This window comes from Euprymna scolopes, chromosome 6, assembly GCF_053919585.1.
Source record: "Euprymna scolopes isolate OS-2025 chromosome 6, ASM5391958v1, whole genome shotgun sequence".
Taxonomy (NCBI): Eukaryota; Metazoa; Mollusca; class Cephalopoda; order Sepiida; family Sepiolidae; genus Euprymna; species Euprymna scolopes.
In genome coordinates, this window is record NC_136487.1 from 8,681,702 (window position 1) to 8,704,164 (window position 22,463).

The 22,463-nt window shown below is 28.0% G+C and overlaps 1 protein-coding gene across 1 annotated transcript in view; it reads right to left on the minus strand.

Annotated features, from left to right (window-relative positions):
* The window catches only part of LOC145277492 (metallophosphoesterase 1-like), a 148,091-nt gene that overhangs the window by 35,664 nt on the left and 89,964 nt on the right, over positions 1 to 22,463 (minus strand). The gene's annotated exons all lie outside the window — the stretch shown is intronic.

Consider the following 22,463-nt stretch of genomic DNA (forward strand, 5'->3'; position numbering starts at 1 on the left):
AGATTGACTTGTTATATTGTAAATATTATATTGATTATTTAGATTGACTTGTTATATCGTAAATATTATATTGATTATTTGGATTGACTTGTTATATCATAAATATTATATCGATTATTTAGATTGACTTGTTATATTGTAAATATTTTATTGATTATTTAGATTGACTTGTTATATCGTAAATATTATATTGATTATTTGGATTGACTTGTTATATCATAAATATTATATTGATTATTTGGATTGACTTGTTATATTGTAAATATTATATTGATTATTTAGATTGACTTGTTATATCGTAAATATTATATTGATTATTTGGATTGACTTGTTATATCATAAATATTATATTGATTATTTGGATTGACTTGTTATATCGTAAATATTATATTGATTATTTAGATTGACTTGTTATATTGATTATTTAGATTGACTTGTTATATCGTAAATATTATATTGATTATTTAGATTGACTTGTTATATTGATTATTTAGATTGACTTGTTATATCGTAAATATTATATTGATTATTTAGATTGACTTGTTATATTGATTATTTAGATTGACTTGTTATATCGTAATTATAATATTGATTATTTAGATTGACTTGTTATATTGATTATTTGGATTGACTTGTTATATCATAAATATTATATTGATTATTTGGATTGACTTGTTATATTGATTATTTGGATTGACTTGTTATATCGTAAGTATTATATTGATCATTTGGATTGACGTGTTATATCGTAAATATTATATTGATTATTTAGATTGACTTGTTATATCGTAAATATCATATTGATTATTTGGATTGACTTGTTATATCGTAAATATTATATTGATTATTTGGATTGACTTGTTATATCGTAAATATTATATTGATTATTTAGATTGACTTGTTATACTGTAAATATTATATTGATTATTTAGATTGACTTGTTATACTGTAAATATTATATTGATTATTTAGATTGACTTGTTATACTGTACATATTATATTGATTATTTAGATTGACTTGTTATATCGTAAATATTATATTGATTATTTGGATTGACTTGTTATATCTTAAATATTATATTGATTATTTGGATTGACTTGTTATATCGTAAATATTATATTGATTATTTGGATTGACTTGTTATATCGTAAATATTATATTGATTATTTAGATTGACTTGTTATATCGTAAATATTATATTGATTATTTAGATTGACTTGTTATATCGTAATTATTATATTGATTATTTGGATTGACTTGTTATATCATAAGCATTATATTGATTATTTGGATTGACTTGTTATATCATAAATATTATATTGATTATTTGGATTGACTTGTTATATCATAAGCATTATATTGATTATTTGGATTGACTTGTTATATCGTAAATATTATATTGATTATTTGGATTGACTTGTTATATCGTAAATATTATATTGATTATTTAGATTGACTTGTTATATCGTAAATATTATATTGATTATTTAGATTGACTTGTTATATGGTAATTATTATATTGATTATTTAGATTGACTTGTTATATCGGGAATATTATATTGATTATTTGGATTGACTTGTTATATCGAAAATATTATATTGATTATTTAGATTGACTTGTTATATCATAAATATTATATTGATTATTTGGATTGACTTGTTATATTGATTATTTGGATTGACGTGTTATATCGTAAATATTATATTGATTATTTGGTTTGACTTGATATATCGTAAATATTATATTGATTATGTGGATTGACTTGTGATATCGTAAATATTATATTGATTATTTGGTTTGACTTGTTATATCGTAAATATTATATTGATTATTTAGATTGACTTGTTATATCGTAAATATTATATTGATTATTTAGATTGACTTGTTATATAGTAAATATTATATTGATTATTTAGATTGACTTGTTATATCATAAGCATTATATTGATTATTTGGATTGACTTCTAATATCGTAAATATTATATTGATTATTTAGATTGACTTGTTGTATCATAAATATTATATTGCTTATTTGGATTGACTTCTAATATCGTAAATATTATATTGATTATTTAGATTAACTTGTTATATCGTAAATATTATATTGATTATTTAGATTGACTTGTTATATCGTAAATATTATATTGATTATTTGGATTGACTTGTTATATATTGATTATATATATATTGTCCATCTAATAAATTCCAACAAAAACCTAACAGCCAGTCATGGTTCTCCCCAGAATGTGCTGCTGCTATCGCGCACAGAAATCACTTTTTCCATAACTACCAACGTAATAGATGCACTGAGACTAAAGCTGCTTTCAGGACTGCCAGCAACCACTGTAAAAGAGTAATAAAAAATGCAAGAGAGCTATATGCCCAGTCTGTTAAATCCAAGGTAGCTGATCAGCGGCTTGATTCCCACCAGTTTTGGCAAATAACAAATAGGATCCTTAACAGAAGTGTGCGTTCTATCCCAACCATTATCAATGGACCAGAGGTTATCTCGTCAGCGTCAGACAAGGCCAAACTATTTGCAAAGAACTTTGCAGCTAATTCTACCCTATGCGACGAAGGCCATCAACTCCCCATATTTCCTCCTATAACACAGAACAAGCTAGGTAACATACAAATATCCGTGCATGAGGTCGCCAAGCTAATAAAAAACCTAGATTCCAGTAAAGCAACTGGCCCTGATGGCATCCCAATTATAGTGTTAAAAAAGCTTCAACCAGAACTTGCTCCCATACTTACGAAACTATTTAAGCGCTGCCTTAAGGAGAAGTGCTTTCCGACCCCCTGGAAGACCTCATCAGTTTGCCCTGTATTTAAGAATTCAGATGATAAGTCATCTCCCTCTCAATACAGACCAATAAGTCTTCTCTGTGTTATGAGTAAGTTACTGGAATCAATATTAAATAGAGAAATAGTCAACCACCTCAGCAGGTGACACACAATATGGTTTCCGCTCTGCAAGATCTACCGCAGATGTGCTGACGGTTATATCCCACAGGATTAGTGAATCTCTTGACAAAGGCTTCCTTTCTAGGGCAATTGCTCTTGACATATCAAAGTCCTTTGACAAAGTATGGCATAAGGGTCTACTTCACAAGATTTCCAGCTACGGTATAACTGGAAATGTTTTCTCAATCATTAAATCATTTCTCTCCGATAGGCTCATAAGAGTAGTGGTAGATGGACAAAAATCGGAGGCCTGCAATATAAATGCTGGAGTCCCTCAGGGGTCAATCCTGGGCTCAACTCTCTTCCTGATCTACATCAATGACCTCCCTAAACACATACTTAAATCATTCGTTGACATCTATGCTGATGACACGACCATCTACGGCAACACATCAAAGGCTGTAAATGACGAAGTTCTCTCGGATTCTCTCTCCTTTGATCTCGAGTGCGTGGTTCAGTGGGGGAAGATGTGGCTAGTTACCTTTAATGCATCTAAAACCAAACTCCTATCCTTACATCATCAACGCTCTGATCCCCAGCTGGCATCAATTGTGATGGATGGCTCTCGTCTGGGTGAGGCCCCGTGTTTTGACAAGCTTCTGGGTTTGACCTTTACTCCTGATCTGAAATGGAACACGTACATCAAGTCTGTTGCCAAAGTCGCAGGAAAGATGGTGGGATCCTTCTACCGCTCCAGAAGATATCTCACTACTGATGCAATTCTCTATCTATATAAAAGCCAAGTACGGCCAAGGATGGAATACTGTTGCCATAGCTGGGCAGGAGCTGCCAAAAACAGCCTATCATGCCTTGACAGAGTACAAAATAGACTTCGTGGTTTAGTGGGGGATGCCCTTTTCTCTACCCTGCAACCCCTCTCCCACAGAAGAGACGTTGCGAGCCTATCATTGTTTTATCGTTATTTTCATGGCAGGTGCTCGTCTGAACTCCAATCTCTGGTCCCCCCTCGCCAAACTTTCATGAAAAACACCCGTCATGCTGAATCCACGGTGAAAAATTTCCCCCACTCTATATCTGTGCCTAAATCAAAACGCGGATTTCATGAGCAAAGCTTCTTTCTTAGAACGGCACACCTGTGGAACTCTGTTCCGTCTGCCTGCTTCCCTCCGGACTAAAACTTGGATGTCTTCAAGTCTAATGTTAACAAATTCCTAATGAACCGCCCCCCCGAATTAAACACTTCATAAAATCTCCTCACTAACGTGATGTACTTGCAATAACACTTATCCCTGAGTGGATTCCGGGCCTTGATAAGTGGTGATCACTGTGTAAAAAAAAAAAAAAAAAAAAAAAGAAAAAAAAAAAAAAATATCATAAGCATTATATTGATTATTTCGATTGACTTGTTATATCGTAAATATTATATTGATTATTTAGATTAACTTGTATTAGCATAAGCATTATATTGATTATTTGGATTGACTTCTAATATCGTAAATATTATATTGATTATTTAGATTGACTTGTTATATCGTAAATATTATATTGATTATTTAGATTGACTTGTTATATCGTAAATATTATATTGATTATTTGGATTGACTTGTTATATCATAAGCATCATATTGATTATTTGGGTTGACTTCTAATATCGTAAATATTATATTGATTATTTAGATTGACTTGTTATATCGTAAATATTATATTGATTATTTAGATTGACTTGTTATATCGTAAATATTACATTGATTATTTAGATTGACTTGTTATATCGTAAATATTATATTGATTGTTTAGATTGACTTGTTATATCGTAAATATTATATTGATTATTTAGATTGACTTGTTATATCGTAAATATTATATTGATTATTTGGATTGACTTGTTATATCGTAAATATTATATTGATTATTTAGATTGACTTGTTATATCGTAAATATTATATTGATTATTTAGATCGACTTGTTATATCGTAAATATTATATTGATTATTTAGATCGACTTGTTATATCGTAAATATTATATTGATTATTTGGATCGACTTGTTATATCGTAAATATTATATTGATTATTTGGATCGACTTGTTATATTGTAAATTTTATATTGATTATTTAGATTGACTTGTTATATCGGAAATATTATATTGATTATTTAGATTGACTTATTATATTGATTATTTGGATTGACTTGTTGTATTGATTATTTGGATTGACTTGTTATATCGTAAATATTATATTGATTATTTAGATTGACTTGTTATATCCTAAATATTATATCGATTATGTGGATTGACTTGTTATATCGTACGCATTATATTGATTATTTGGATTGACTTGTTATATCGTAAATATTATATTGATTATTTGGATTGATTTGTTATATCGTAAATATTATATTGATTATTTAGATTGACTTGTTATATCATAAGCATTATATTGATTATTTAGATTGACTTGTTATATCGTAAATATTATATTGATTATTTGGATTGACTTGTTATATCGTAAATATTATACTGATTATTTGGATTGACTTGTTGTATCGTAAATATTATATGGATTATTTAGATTGACTTGTTATATTGTAAATATTATATTAATTATTTGGATGGACTTGTTATATCATAAATATTTTATTGATTAATAAGATTGACTTGTTGTATCGTAAATATTATATTGATTATTTGGATTGACTTGTTATATCGTAAGTATTATATTGATTATTTGGATAGACTTGTTATATCCTAAATATTATATTGATTATTTGGATTGACTTGTTATATCGTAAATATAATATCGATTATTTAGATTGACTTGTTATTTCGTAAATATTATATTGATTATGTTGATTGATTTGTTATATCATAAGCATTATATTTATTAATAAGATTGACTTGTTGTATCGTAAATATTATATTGATTATTTTGATTGACTTGTTATATTGTAAATATTATATTGATTATTTAGATTGACTTGTTACATCGTAAATATTATATCGATTATTTAGATTGGCTTGTTATATCGTAAATATTATATTGATTATTTAGATTGACTTCTTATATCGTAAATATTATATTGATTATTTGGATTGACTTGTTATATCGTACATATTATTGATTATTTGGATTGACTTGTTATATCATAAATATTATAATGATTATTTGGATTGACTTGTTACATCGTAAATATTATACTGATTATTTGGATTTACTGGTTATATCGTAAATATTATATTGATTATTTGGATTGACTTGTTATATCGTAATTATTATATTGATTATTTGGATCGACTTGTTATATCATAAATATATATTGATTATTTTGATTGACTTGTTATATCGTAAATATTATATTGATTATTTGGATTGACTTGTTATATTATAAATATTATATTGATTATTTAGATTGACTTATTATATTGATTATTTAGATTGACTTGTTATATCGTAAATATTATACTGATTATTGGGATCGCCTTGTTATATCGTAAATATTATATTGATTATTTAGATTGATTTGTTATATCATAAGCATTATATTTATAAATAAGATTGACTTGTTATATCGTAAATATTATATTGATTATTTAGATTGACTTGTTATATCGTAAATATTATATTGATTATTTAGAGTGACTTGTTATATCGTAAATATTATATTGATTATTTAGATTGACTTGTTATATCGTAAATATTATATTGATTATTTAGATTGACTTGTTATATCGTAAATATTATATTGATTATTTAGATTGACTTGTTATATCGTAAATATTATATTGATTATTTAGATTGACTTGTTATATCGTAAATATTATATTGATTATTTAGATTGACTTGTTATATCGTAAATATTATATTGATTATTTAGATTGACTTGTTATATCGTAAATATTATATTGATTATTTAGATTGACTTGTTATATCATAAATATTATATTGATTATTTAGATTGACTTGTAGTATCATAAGCATTATATTGATTATTTAGATTTACTTGTTATATCGTAAATATTATATTGATTAATAAGATTGACTTGTTATATCGTAAATATTATATTGATTAATAAGATTGACTTGTTATATCGTAAATATTATATTGATTATTTGGATTGACTTGTTATATCGTAAATATTATATTGATTATTTAGATTTACTTGTTATATCGTAAATATTATATTGATTATTTAAATTGACTTCTTATATCGTAAATATTATATTGATTATTTTGATTGACTTGTTATATCGTACATATTATTGATTATTTGGATTGACTTGTTATATCGTAAATATTATATTGATTATTTGGATTGACTTGTTATATCGTAAATATTATATTGATTATTTGGATTGACTTGTTATATCGTAAATATTATACTGATTATTTGGATTGACTTGTTATATCGTAAATATTATATTGATTATTTGGATTGACTTGTTATATTGTAAATATTATATAGATTATTTGGATTGACTTGTTATATCGTAATTATTATATTGATTATTTGGATCGACTTGTTATATCATAAATATATAATGATTATTTAGATTGACTTTTTATATCGTAAATATTATATTGATTATTTGGATTGACTTGTTATACTGTAAATATTATATTGATTATTTGGATCGACTTGTTATATCGTAAATATTATATTGATTATTTTGATTGACTTGTTATATCGAAATTATTATATTGATTATTTAGATTGACTTGTTATGTCGTAAATATTATATTGATAATTTAGATTGACTTGTTATATTATAAGCATTATATTGATTATTTAGATTGACTTGTTATATCGTAAATATTATATTGATTATTTGGATCGACTTGTTATATCGTAAATATTATATTGATTATTTAGATTGACTTGTTATATTGTATATATTATATTAAATATTTGGATGGACTTTTTATATCGTAAATATTTTATTGATTAATAAGATTTACTAGTTGTATCGTAAATATTATATGGATTATTTAGATTGACGTGTTGTATCGTAAATATGATATTGATTAATAAGATTGACTTGTTGTATCGTAAATATTATATGGATTATTTAGATTGACTTGTTATATTGTAAATATTATATTGATTATTTGGATGGACTTGTTATATCGTAAATATTATATTGATTATTTGGATTGACTTGTTATATCGTAAATATTATATCGATTATTTAGATTGACTTGGTTTTTCGTAAATATTATATTATGTGGATTGATTTGTTATATCATAAGCATTATATTTATAAATAAGATTGACTTGTTGTATCGTAAATATTATAATGATTATTTTGATTGACTTGTTATATTGTAAATATTATATTGATTATTTAGATTGACTTGTTATATCGTAAAGATTATATTGATTATTTGGATTGACTTGTTATATCATAAATATTATATTGATTATTTTGATTGACTTGTTATATTGTAAATATTATATTGATTATTTGGATGGACTTGTTATATCGTAAATATTATATTGATTATTTGGATTGACTTGTTATATCATAAATATTATAATGATTATTTTGATTGACTTGTTATATTGTAAATATTATATTGATTATTTAGATTGACTTGTTTTATCGTAAAGATTATATTGATTATTTGGATTGACTTGTTATATCATAAATATTATATTGATTATTTTGATTGACTTGTTATATCATAAATATCATATTGATTATTTGGATTGACTTGTTATATCGTAAATATTATATTGATTGTTTGGATTTACTTGTTCTGTTGATTATCTTGATTGACCTGTTATATCGTAAATATTATATTGATTATTTAGATTGACTTGTTATATCCTAAATATTATATCGATTATGTGGATTGACTTGTTATATCGTAAATATTATATTGATTATTTGGATTGACTTGTTATATCGTAAATATATTGATTATTTGGATTGACTTGTTATATCCTAAATATTATATTGATTATTTGGATTGACTTGTTATATCATAAGCATTATATTGATTATTTGGATTGACTTGTTATATCATAAACATTATATTGATTATTTGGATTGACTTGTTATATCGTAAATATTATATTGATTATTTGGATTGACTTGTTATATCGTAAATATTATATTGATTATTTGGATTGACTTGTTATATCGTAAATATTATATTGATTATTTGGATTGACTTGTTATATCCTAAATATTATATTGATTATTTAGATTGACTTGTTATATCGTAAATATTATATTGATTATTTAGATTGACTTGTTATATCGTAAATATTATATTGATTATTTGGATTGACTTGTTATATCGTAAATATTATATTGATTATTTAGATTGACTTGTTATATCGTAAATATTATATTGATTATTTGGATTGACTTGTTATATCGTAAATATTATATTGATTATTTGGATTGACTTGTTATATCGTAAATATTATATTGATTATTTGGATTGACTTGTTATATCGTAAATATTATATTGATTATTTAGATTGACTTGTTATATCGTAAATATTATATTGATTATTTGGATTGACTTGTTATATCGTAAATATTATATTGATTATTTGGATTGACTTGTTATATCATAAATATTATATTGATTATTTAGATTGACTTGTTATATCGTAAATATTATATTGATTATTTAGATTGACTTGTTATATCGTAAATATTATATTGATTATTTGGATTGACTTGTTATATCGTAAATATTATATTGATTATTTAGATTGACTTGTTATATCGTAAATATTATATTGATTATTTGGATTGACTTGTTATATCCTAAATATTATATTGATTATTTGGATTCACTTGTTATATCGTAAATATTATATTGATTATTTAGATTGACTTGTTATATCGTAAATATTATATTGATTATTCGGATTGACTTGTTATATCCTAAATATTATATTGATTATTTGGATTGACTTGTTATATCATAAGCATTATATTGATTATTTGGATTGACTTGTTATATCGTAAATATTATATTGATTATTTGGATTGACTTGTTATATCATAAGCATTATATTGATTATTTTGATTGACTTGTTATATCATAAGCATTATATTGATTATTTAGATTGACTTGTTATATCGTAAATATTATATTGATTATTTGGATTGACTTGTTATATCCTAAATATTATATTGATTATTTGGATTGACTTGTTATATCATAAGCATTATATTGATTATTTAGATTGACTTGTTATATCGTAAATATTATATTGATGATTTGGATTGACTTGTTATATCCTAAATATTATATTGATTATTTGGATTGACTTGTTATATCATAAGCATTATATTGATTATTTGGATTGACTTGTTATATCATAAGCATTATATTGATTATTTAGATTGACTTTTTATATCGTAAATATTATATTGATTATTTGGATTGACTTGTTATATCGTCAATATTGTTATATTGATTATTTGGATTGACGTGTTGTATCGTAAATATTATATTGATTAATAAGATTGACTTGTTGTATCGTAAATATTATATGGATTATTTAGATTTACTTGTTATATTGTAAATATTATATTAATTATTTGGATGGACTTGTTATATCGTAAATATTTTATTGATTATTTAGATTGACTTTTTGTATCGTAAATATTATATTGATTATTTAGATTGACAGTTTATATCGTAAATATTATATTGATTATTTAGATTGACTTATTATATTGATTATTTGGATTGACTTGTTGTATTGATTATTTGGATTGACTTGTTGTATTGATTATTTGGATTGACTTGTTATATCGTAAATATTATATTGATTATTTAGATTGACTTGTTATATCATAAATATTATATTGATTATTTAGATTGACTTGTTATATCATAAGCATTATATTGATTATTTAGATTGACTTGTTATATCGTAAATATTATATTGATTAATAAGATTGACTTGTTATATCGTAAATATTATATTGATTAATAAGATTGACTTGTTGTATCGTAAATATTATATGGATTATTTAGATTGACTTGTTATATTGTATATATTATATTAAATATTTGGATGGACTTTTTATATCGTAAATATTTTATTGATTAATAAGATTGACTAGTTGTATCGTAAATATTATATTGATTATTTAGATTGACTTGTTATATCCTAAATATTATATTGATTATTTGGATTGACTTGTTATATCATAAGCATTATATTGATTCTTTAGATTGACTTGTTATATCGTAAATATTATATTATTTGGATTGACTTGTTATATTGATTATTTGGATTGACTTGTTATATCGTCAATATTGTTATATTGATTATTTGGATTGACGTGTTGTATCGTAAATATTATATTGATTAATAAGATTGACTTGTTGTATCGTAAATATTATATGGATTATTTAGATTGACTTGTTATATTGTAAATATTATATTTATTATTTGGATGGACTTGTTATATCGTAAATATTTTATTGATTAATAAGATTGACTTGTTGTATCGTAAATATTATATTGATTATTTAGATTGACTTGTTATATCATAAGCATTATATTGATTATTTAGATTGACTTGTTATATCGTAAATATTATATTGATTAATAAGATGGACTTGTTATATCGTAAATATTATATTGATTAATAAGATTGACTTGTTATATCGTAAATATTATATTGATTATTTAGATCGACTTGTTATATCGTAAATATTATATTGATTATTTAGATTGACTTGTTATATCGTAAATATTATATTGATTATTTAGATTGACTTGTTATATCATAAGCATTATATTGATTATTTAGATTGACTTGTTATATCGTAAATATTATATTGATTATTTAGATTGACTTGTTATATCGTAAATTTCTATTGATTATTTAGATAGCCGAATCCACTGTGAAAAATTTCCCCCACTCTTTATCTGTGCCTAAATCAAAACGTGAATTCCATGAACAAAGCTTCTTTCTTAGAACTGCTCGCCTGGTGAACTCTGTTTCGTCTGCCTGCTTCCCACCTGACTACATCTCTGATGTGTTCAAGTCCAACGTTAACAAATTCCTAATGAACCGCCCCCTTAAGTAAACACTTCATCAAATCTCCACATTAACGTAATGTACTTGCAATAACCCTTATCCCTGAGTGGCTTCCGGGCCTTGATAAGTGGTGACCACTGTGTAAAAAAAACAAAAAAAAACAACCAGTATGTCAACATGATTTAGCCAGGAACCTGTAGTTACTATGTAATTCCGTTCGTAACATGACAAAGTAATTGTGAGTGCTGTTGGTGGAAGTTATCTGGTTTCTTGTAAAGGTCATGAGTTCAACCTATAGGTAACGTTTGCAGAAAGATTGTGGGGAGATAGTATAAGGTATGGTGTGGGTGTGGGAGTATGTGGGAGAAAAGATTTTAACTCACATATTTCATATTTCTTTCCAAAAATATGCTTCCGTCAAATCTTTTTTTTTTCTTTACTCAGGAGTCACAATTTAGCAAGGTCTGGAGGCCACTCGAGGATAAGGGTTTATGAGTGTACAATAGTTAATGAGATAATATCGTAGTAGTATAAGTTTGGTAAATTCGATTACTTAAGGTAAACACTCATCAAGAACTTGTTTGTGTTGGACTTGAGGACGGGCATATCGTAGTCGACTGGAAGGCAGGAAAACGAAAGAGTTTACGTTTGGGTTTAGGTACAGATGGAGAATGGGGGAATTGTTGATAGTGGTTTCAGCTAGACAAGTGTTTTTCATGAAAGTTTGGTAAAGGGGGACTATAGATTGGAGCTGTGAGTTGCCAAAAATTATTTGTCAAAGATAAAATCGTTGAAACTTCATAAAAGAAATGTCAATCTATATATCTATAAATATTAATAAAAATATTCTATTATTGTTATTAATATTATTATTAAAATTATTATAAATATTATTCCATTAACTTCACAATGTTCTGATGTTTTACACCGTTTTTCTTTGTTTTTCTGAAGATTGACTTTTACACCAAAGCTAGCAAGGATAGTCAAAGAGTCAATTAGATGAAAAGCACTTGGCGTAGGATGTTTGCTGAGCCAAGCAGAACTGACTTCTGGAGTACGGTGATGTTGTATCTGATTCTCAAGGAGTTCAGCTGTTTCATAAAATCATAAGGAATTTTGTTATTTTCATGGCAGGTGCTAGTCTGAGCTCCAATCCCTCGTCCCCCCTCGCCAATCTTTCACGAGAAGCACCCGCCTGGCTGAAGCTACTGTCGGTAATTTTCCCCACTCTTTATCTGTGCCTAAATCAAAACTTAGATTCTATGAGTAAAGCTTCTTTCTTAGAGCTGCACACCAGTGGAACTCTCTGCCGCTTGCCTGTTTTCCACCTGGCTGCAACTTGGACGTCTTCAGGTCCAACATAAACGAACTCTTGACAAACCGCCTCCTTAAGTAAGACACTCTATCAAAACCCCCAATACTAATGATTACTACAATACCATCTCATTGATTACTGTACACGCAATAACCCTTATCCCTGAGTGGCCTTCGGGCCTTGATAAGTGGTGACCCCCATGTAAAAAAAAAAAAAAAGTTATATCATAAATATTATATTGATTATTTAGATTGACTTGTTATATCATAAGCATTATATTGATTATTTGGATTGACTTGTTATATCGTAAATATTATATTGATTATTAAGATTGACTTGTTATATCCTAAATATTATATTGATTATTTAGATTGACTTGCTATATCCTAAATATTATATTGATTATTTAGATTGACTTGTTATATCCTAAATATTATATTGATTATTTAGATTGACTTGTTATATCCTAAATATTATATTGATTATTTAGATTGACTTGTTATATCCTAAATATTATATTGATTATTTAGATTGACTTGTTATACTGTAAATATTATATTGATTATTAAGATTGACTTGTTATATCCTAAATATTATATTGATTATTTAGATTGACTTGTTATATCCTAAATATTATATTGATTATTTAGATTGACTTGTTATATCCTAAATATTATATTGATTATTTAGATTGACTTGTTATACTGTAAATATTATATTGATTATTAAGATTGACTTGTTATATCCTAAATATTATATTGATTATTTAGATTGACTTGCTATATCCTAAATATTATATTGATTATTTAGATTGACTTGTTATATCCTAAATATTATATTGATTATTTAGATTGACTTGTTATATCCTAAATATTATATTGATTATTTAGATTGACTTGTTATACTGTAAATATTATATTGATTATTTAGATTGACTTGTTATATCCTAAATATTATATTGATTATTTAGATTGACTTGTTATATCGTAAATATTATATTGATTATTTGGATTGACTTGTTATATCATAAATATTATATTGATTATTTAGATTGACTTGTTATATCGTAAATATTATATTGATTATTTAGATTGACTTGTTATATCGTAAATATTATATTGATTATTTAGATTGACTTGTTATATTGTAAATATTATATTGATTATTTAGATTGACTTGTTATATCGTAAATATTATATTGATTATTTAGATTGACTTGTTATATTGTAAATATTATATTGATTATTTAGATTGACTTGTTATATCATAAATATTATATTGATTATTTAGATTGACTTGTTATATCATAAATATTATATTGATTATTTAGATTGACTTGTTATATCGTAAATATTATATTGATTATTTAGATTGACTTGTTATATCGTAAATATTATATTGATTATTTAGATTGACTTGTTATATCATAAATATTATATTGATTATTTGGATTGACTTGTTATATCATAAATATTATATTGATTATTTAGATTGACTTGTTATATCGTAAATATTATATTGATTATTTAGATTGACTTGTTATATTGTAAATATTATATTGATTATTTAGATTGACTTGTTATATCCTAAATATTATATTGATTATTTAGATTGACTTGTTATATCGTAAATATTATATTGATTATTTAGATTGACTTGTTATATTGTAAATATTATATTGATTATTTAGATTGACTTGTTATATCCTAAATATTATATTGATTATTTAGATTGACTTGTTATATCGTAAATATTATATTGATTATTTAGATTGACTTGTTATATCCTAAATATTATATTGATTATTTAGATTGACTTGTTATATCCTAAATATTATATTGATTATTTAGATTGACTTGTTATATCCTAAATATTATATTGATTATTTAGATTGACTTGTTATATCGTAAATATTATATTGATTATTTAGATTGACTTGTTATATCCTAAATATTATATTGATTATTTAAATTGACTTGTTATATTGATTATTTGGATTATTGTTCTCATCTTGAATGTTATTTTTAAAACATTCCGGCTGATGTAACTTCAGACTTTCTTCAGGTTTCAGTTGTCAAACTCAGGAATCTACACAGAATTTCCAACAGAAGCTTTTATTTAATTCATAAGACTAGCATGCTCTCTTTACGTAAGCCTGGAGCAGTCGCATAACGGATAAAGTATTAGTTAAAATTCAGTTGTAAATTCATTATTTTCATAGCAAGTGCTCAACTGAATCCCAATCTATAGTTCCCTCTTGCCAAACTTTCACAAAAAACACTTAACTAGCTACAACTACTATATAGAATCCCCTCCCTTACTCTCTATCTGTGCCTAAATTTAAATGTAGATTCTATAAACACGGCTTCTTTCCCAGAACTGCCTGCTTGTGGAACACTGTTCCGCTGACCTGCTTCCTAGCTGAATACAGCATAGTGGCCTTCAAATTCAATGTAAACAAGTTCTTGTTGAGCCATCCCCATAAATAATTGAATTCTACCCAATTTACACAATTAACAATTGCTATGCTACCACTTTACATTCATTAACCTTTATCCTTGAATGGTGTCTCCCAAGTAAAAAAGAAAAAAAAAGTGACACTCTTTTGGAGGTTGAAGGTTTAATCCTCAGTGCATGCGATACTCAGAATATAATTGTGAATTATATAAGACTTCTAACCAGTCATTGCTGATGGAATGAGAGCAGAAAAATTCACCTAAAGAAGGTTGGAAGTTACATCATTTGAAACGTTGAGAAAATGACACACAAGATGAAAACAATAATCCAAATGATACGAATTATTAATTGTCATCGCTAAAAATTCAAAATTATTTTTATTTAGTGAGAAAGAAAGGAAAAGAAAGAAAAGATAAGGAAGGGAAAGGAGAAGGAAAGGGAAAGAGAAAGCGATTTCAGTGGAATTCACCCTAATCATACTCTGTAATCTTTTTTTCTTTTTCTGATTTTCTTTGTGTTGTTAAGTTCGGTGGTGGTCGCCCCTAGAAGAGAAAAACCGTACGTCCGATCTCGTTGACGATGATGTGTGCCATGTGGTTGGCACAAAAATTAAATTGAAGGAGTTAGTCACATCTTTTGCAAGCGTTATATCGTAAGGTTAAATTTGCAAATTACAAAGTTTTTTTCTGATTAGGGTGGATGTCACCAAAAGTCCCCCAAAAATTATTTTTCATTTAATAAAATAATTATACAATATTACTCGGTTTTCTAAAATTTTCAAATTCAACCTTTTGAAAAAAAATGCTTTCCAAACCATCTAATCATTCATTTGCTTTAAGTGGACTATTTATAGAATCGCAGAATTAAGATCCAATTTTTAGCAAAAACATGTTGGTATTTCACCATAATGTGTCATAGATGATGGGGTAAAATTTCATCATCATATTTGGTTTAATATCTGTTTTATCAAGGTGGCATGTGTTAACTTTTAAAAATTGATTTCTAACCTATTTCTGGTTAAGTCTTTATTCCTATTTCTCTAAAGTACATTCTTATTACACCTCCTCTGAGAATTGACCTTGCTAACTCAACTGTTTTACATCTAATAAAGAACTTTCATCTATTCTTCCATCATCATATTTAACGTCTGTTTTATATGCTTACATGTGTTGGACAGTTTTTAGAACTTGACTTTCAAACAAAGTTATCTTTGCCCAGGTTTTTATCTCTTCTTTTCTTAAATTCTTCCTCATAACTTCATTGTCTGTTTTGTGTCCTTAAGGATTCTTATCCATGTGACCAAACTAACAAAGTCTCCTGTTTTACATATATCTATATAATTATAAAACTGAAATGACCTTGTAATGAGTGATGTAACCCACTTTCCGGTTTACGACATCCGATTGTGCATGCGTGCATAAACATTAAACCATAACAACATAAACAAATAAACACAAATCACTTCTTTTGCAGATTTTGACCTGCACACTGAAATATTAATATTATTATTTCAAAATTATTATTTAACATGGGAAGAGTGGGAGTGTTTTGCAACTATTCTTTATTACAACTATACTGTCGCTATTTTCTTACAACTAGACAACTTTAACCCGTTGACAAACATAAGAACAATTGTAGTAAAGCCAAGACTACTACTACTACTACTACTACTCTCTATCCGTCCCTTTTCCTTCCTTCCTTCTTTTTTTATTTTTTTTACATTTCTAGATACAAAATAGTTGTGTGAGAACGGTGAATTTGTTGACACATTTACTAATCTGTTTCGATATTAGTTTTATTTTTTTTTATTTATTTAGGCTTTATTTTTTTGCTTCAGGTTTTATTAATTACTTTTTTTAGATTTTAAGTTTCTATAACTTGGTTGAAGGATTCCAATATGGGTTTTTCATTCTTATATTTCTCATCGGTAGGTTCATGTGCGTTTTTGTTGCTAAATGACTTTCATCGGCGTTCGATTTGTAGGAAAATCATATTTACTTTTCGATTTTTGAGCAATTATTCGGAAAAATAGGTAACTTTACACGAATAGGGAGGATTTTTTTTCATGTTTGAATGATCCGGCCATGATTTTTCATTTTAATATACTTTCATAGAAATGTTTCTGTTATGTAAAAAAGCTATTTTCTTTATGTCACAAGTGTCACACTCATACATGAATTCCATAGCTAATATAACATACTGACCCAACGGGGCACGGGTAGTCTAGTATTTCTTTATTTTTCAGGTTTCACTTCAGTACATCATAACACTACACACATATCTGATAGATTTTTGGTTGGCAGGCATAATCTATATATATATATATATATATATATATATATATATATAAAAGGTAAAAGTGGTGCACATGTTTTTGTATGTCCAAGAAAGGCTCTTTCGGGGGGGGAGTCTCGAAAGGGTTACTCTTTTGAGAACTTTTTATAAAATCTTTGGATTATAATATGTACGATTTGCGAACAGACGTCTCTACATTAATTTTGATCAACTTTTACAAAATTCCCTCTATTCTGTCTTTTTGTGTGTTTGTTCGTCTTTCTCGTATAAATAAAGCGAAACTAAATCGAAGCAAAGGCAACCACTTCTTGGCCTTCGTGGCCAGGACGTCTAGAAAGCAATTAGCTTTGATCAATGTGGGGAAAACCCTTCATATCAGACAATTGCTATTCATTTGGACACTGTCAGAGTTCCCACTTTTTGAGGGAAGCTGGTTTTTCCCCACATTATAAATGACCTTGTGGGGAAACAAATAAATACTACATCAGAAAGCGGAAAGCTTAATTAGCTCCAGACCAGGTTTAAAAGCCATTTTCATTTCTGCGCCGACCCCTATGGTTCCTAACTTAATTTCCAATTCAGTAAATTCACTGTCCTCTTTGGCGTAACGGTTAGCAAGGATAACTAATTACCATACATTTTTGAGTTCGCTCCCAACTCTCTCTCTCTTTTTAAAAATTTTTTTATTTCGTCTTTGTGCCAATATCCTCCACCTGGACAAAAGTTATTTTACCAACTCTTTTTTTCACGTCCTTTTCCCTCCTTTGCGGTACGGGTTCGAGACTGCCTGCCTAACTACCACTTTTTTTTTTTTTTTTCAACACATACCTTCAAACACCAGGGCAAAGCCGGGCACCCCCGCTAGTCTATTATATAAAGGACAAAATGGGTGCGAGCGTTTGTGTTTTACCACGAAAGGTTTTTGCATCGGAGTTCTCACCTCGGTTAGATTCCGCAAGAAGTTTTCGCATACTTCCCAGATTGTAATATCTTGCATTCGCAAATGAACATCGTCTCTATCTTTTTTTTGATCGAATTAAAATTCCCACCGTGCCATCGTCTCCAGTGTTTGTTTGTCTTTTTCGTATAAATAAAGTGAAACTATTCAAACACAAATGCCTGGTCTTTAGGCCGGGTATGTGTTCTGTAATTCGTCCTCGGTCAATGCAGAGGAAACCCTTCATACGGAGACAATTACTATTTGGGTACTGCCAGAGTGCCCCTTTTTGGGGAGCTGGTTTTCCCCCCACATTAAAAACGACCTTGTGTCTAATTTGCTTTCATGTGAAATTTAAAAGCAACGCCATTTCTGCAAGTCATCTTTTGTTTTTGATGGACTTCGTTAAATTTGAACGCATTAGACTTCCGGTCCCGTTATGAAGTAGTGGTAAGACGTCAGATTTTCTTTCACTTTCTTTTCTGCCGTTACATCACAGGTTAAAGCCTATCTGCCTACTACCACTTTTTCTTTTTTGCTCAATCACATCTAAATACTTGGCCAATGCCGAGCACCCATGCTACTAACTGTATAAACTGCTACAAACTTTCAGCTGGAAGTTTATAAACTTGCACTCATATGCCAGAATGAAACAAGTCGAAAGTCAACCTTGAGTTTACTTTCAGCAGCCTTGTAATTCTCGTTTACCTCATTTCGTGGCTTTAGCCCTTACTTCTATGAACGTTTCTGACGAAGGGGGAAGAATTGCTTGGAGGTGAATCAGGATCTGTCCATCATTAGCTGGTTTTTGACCTAAAAGTAGTATTTCTCTTTTTTAGCTTCTTACATCAAGTGGCTTCATGCCTTGTCTGGAGCGATTTCCATAAAAAAAATGTGCAATTATTCTTACATATTACTATACTTATTGTAAGCATATCTGTTATTTCCACTCACTAACAAATACATCATATAAACACAACTGATACAGGGTTGAACGATAAAATTGTTGCTCTAGAAAAGACGACATGATTCCATTTCCGTTTGATGAAAACCAATTTTCTTTTTTTTTTGTTGTAGACCATCTACTAGTTGGCCAATTGTGTACAAATCCCAAGAGCGATAGGAGCCTTCTATCATGTCTGAAAGTGACACAATGTTCAACAAGTGAGATTAGAGATGCACCACTGTACAACTCATGCTCTCTACAAATCCAAGTTTTGATAACAGGACCATTGCCAGCACCCTCAAAATGCAATGCTGGATTGCCACAAATAACAGAGACGTGCCCAGGGTTATGAAAACAGTTTCCAGTCACGGTTGTGGTCTTTGGTGTGGTTTCAAGTGAGGGCTGCATCATGCCATCTCACATCTTCAAAGTCGGCTTGAAAGTCAACACCAAAGTGTACCTGGATGGGCTGAAGAATATAATGATCCCCTGGTGCAATCAGGTGGCCGCTGGCAGATCGTGGATGTGGCAGCAGAACTCAGCACCAGCCCACAACTTCAAAAGGAGTGCTACAACTTTGTACCTTTCTTTCACTAGCCTCCTCCCCCCTCCTCCTCCCTGAACCTGTTGGACTATTTCGTTTGGTCATACATCGAGAACATCACCAACATGACCTCCTACAACACCAAAGCCAGCCTGATCGCCGCCATCTGCCGAGTATTCGCCAATCTCCCACCAATGCTTGTGGAAAAGTCATACTCCCAGTTCCGAACCCGTATCGAGACGGTGACTGAGGCTGAAGGCAGCTACATTGAATAGATATCAGCTCTACTACATAATCAAGTTATCTGAATTGGTTTTTTCAAAATGTTTTAAAATACAGTTGTAGTGTTGTTTTCTTTAGGGTGACACTTATTGTTCCATCCTGTACTCAGATGGAATTACAATTTCTTATCCAAAAGATTCTGTCAAAGATTGACATCAGATTGAAATTACGCTACAAAAGACATACTTTGAAATGCTAACATATTTGAGTCATATCTGCCTAAGGAGTGACACTTTCTTTTTTTTTCAATTTCTGTCTAATACCGGTTCAATGAAGAATTACATCTATTTTCATATCCTGAAACTATTTTGAACATGTCTGGATCAATAGTTTGCTAATGACTAAGCATTTTTTTTTGATAATCTTAGAAAATATGAATCATTTATTCTTGAAATATCAATGTCTGCACAATTCACGTCATCACATTCAGTAGTAATGGGACAATTCCGATACAGAATCCAATTCTTTTAAAATCTATAAATATTTAGCTAGAGTTTTTTGTTTTCTTTTTTGTATTACCATAAAAATCCATATATGCACACATTTTCGCAAACAAAAATACATTTATGTGCGTTGACCTATAGATTTTAGTTTTATCTGTAATATATAAAATAAATATTAATCACTAGTAAATTAAGTTTTAAATAAAAACAAACACACAAAAACAATTAAAAGAATCGAAAATAAACACAAATATTTTCAATTTTGATGCCTCAAAAAGTTAAGATTTTTCTGATTCCAATTGTCTCAATAATTTAACGCTTGTTTTACATGGATTGGCTTTAAAATTAACTTTCAAATTAACCTGCTCATTTTTTTTTTTAGATTAATTTTTATCGCTTTCACCCACCTGGATGAACTTGCCACCACAATTCTTTTATGTCCCAAAACCTCTCATCCATTCTTTCACCGTTGATATTCCATTAAAGTCAACTCTTTTACATCATCTTTTTTTTTTTTTTGTTTACATAGGCATCACCACTTATCAAGGCCAAGAGGCCACTTGAGGATAAGGGTTAAAGAGTGTACAGTAGAAATTGGACAATATAGTAATCGTTAATAATGGAAATTCGGTAAAATTGTTCACTTATATGGAATGGTTTAACATTTCACAAAATTTCTGTTTACATTGGGGAGGGGAGAAGTTAGGAGGAGGGAGACGGTGGCGGCCGTGGAAAACAGAAATTTTGTGAAATGTTAAACGGTATTCTTTCTACTCGGTAAATGTCGGCGCCTTATTTACGGAAAAACGGTTAATTAAACTGCAAAAGCACCTGTTAAACTACACACATGCTATAATTGAATACCCCCCCCCAAAAAAAAAGAACGAAAAGAAAAACATAAAAATGTAAACCACTCGTGAAAACTTAATTTTTTAGATCAATTAAAAAGCATTAAAAACTATGTAACACATAAAAAAAAAATGAACCAGATTTATTTATTTTTTGAAAATTTTCTTGTTATTTCAAATGTCTGCTAAAGATTCCTCGGCGATGTGATAAGTCACTTCACTATAAGAAAACACTACTGAAGGCAGTGAAATGGCGCAAAATAGTCCTAGGGCCCAGGGGGTTCATACCATGCAAACGGTAAATTTGTGATGGGTTTGATTATCAGATTCGTTGTCAGCGACCTTGAATACCTCTCAAAAAACAAATTAGGGTGGTCGGTGTTATGTTGTAGTGTAAGGGAACATTTACCCTCTTGTCAAACTAGGGTATCTTTCCGTTGA